Genomic DNA, 1671 nt, shown 5'->3' with positions numbered 1-1671 from the left:
TTGGCCATTAGGAGCTTTTCACATTGACTCCTGTGTCACTTTCACATATTGCCATCATTTTGTCTTCAAGGGCTTTTGTACTTTCCCACAAGATCTCTTGGCTCATCTTATATTTTCCCTGACCCAGACCTAGGATCTGCTATTTCTCCAAGGAGCCCTGGTTTCTTTCACTGGAGAATGGTATTAAAAACGAAAACCTAGGGGTGCCTGGGTGGCTCAGTCGATTAAGCGCCAAACTTTGGCTCAGGTCATGATCTCACGGTTTGTGGGTTCGAGCCCCACGTCAGGCTCTGTGCTGACAGCTCAGAGCCTGGCGCCTGCTTCGGATTCTGTGTCTCCCTCTCTCTCTGCCCCTCCCCTGCTTGCACTCTGTCTCTCTCTCAAAAAGTAAATAAACATTAAAAAAATTTTTTTGACATAAATAAATAAAAATGAAAACCTAACTGCCAATCTGCATGTTGCTTCTAAGGATGACATTGTTTCTAGGCCCTCTCAGAGGACAAAGCTAGGAGATATGTGTATATATACTAACCAACATACACACATCTATAGTTATACAAATTTATATATAATGGTATGATTAGATAGATAAATAGATAGATCATTATTTATATGAAGGTAAACATGAGTTTATACTGATATAGTGTCTCCATCACTAACTGGGTACCACATGGTTCATTCTAGCCTCCCTCTTTAATTGTAATAAACAATTGATTTTCAAAAAAAGGTGCCAAGAAATTCAGTGGGGGAAATGAGTCGTTTCAACACATGGGGCTGGGGCGATTAGGTAACCACAGGAAAAATATGTATCTGTTTGTTTGTTTGTTTGTTTGTTCATTTGTTTGTTTTTGAGAGAGAGAGAAAGAATATGCAAAGGGAGAGTTAGAGAGAGAATCTTAAGCAGGCTCCACACCCAGTGCAGAACCCCATGTGGAGCCTGACCCGGAGCCTGACCTGGAGCCTGACACCTGGCTCAATCCCACAGCCATGAGATCATGACTGGAGCCAAAATCAAGAGTTAGAGGGAGTCTGATTCTCAACCAACTGAGCCATCCAGGCGCCCCCTACAGGAAAAATATTTAAAAACTAACAAATTCTTACAGCATTACAACAATGAACTTAACATGGGTCATAGACATAAGCGTAAAAGCTAAAATTATAAATATTCTATAAGATAACATAAGATAAACCTTTGTGCCCTAAAAGCAGGCAAAGATTTCTTCAATGTGACACCAACTGTGCAATTCATAAAAGAAAAAAATTGATAAATTGGATTTTATCAAAATAAAAATCTTCTGTTCTTCTGAAGTTACCATTAAGTGAGGAAACAAGTAAAAGACTGGGATAAAATACTTGCAAATCATATACCTAATTAAAAAAAAACCTCATAATGCAGTATTAAAAGGGCATCAATTCAATTAAAATATAGGCAAAAGATTTAAATAGACATTTCAACAAAGAAGATATGTGAATGGATAATAGGCACTCATCATTAAAAATTATGAACTGTGATTTCATGCTGAGACATAGAGGAACTTCAAGAATATTATACATGCTAAGTCATAAAAGACCACATATTGTGGTCTGTGTGTATGAAATTTCTACAAATGGCAAATCTGTAAGGGACAGAAAGCAGATCTGTGTTTGCCAGGGGCTGGGGATGGGGTGGAG

This window comes from Panthera leo, chromosome B2, assembly GCF_018350215.1.
Source record: "Panthera leo isolate Ple1 chromosome B2, P.leo_Ple1_pat1.1, whole genome shotgun sequence".
NCBI lineage: Eukaryota > Metazoa > Chordata > Mammalia > Carnivora > Felidae > Panthera > Panthera leo.
The sequence above is the reverse complement of the archived record's forward strand: the minus strand, read 5'-3'. Positions refer to the sequence as shown.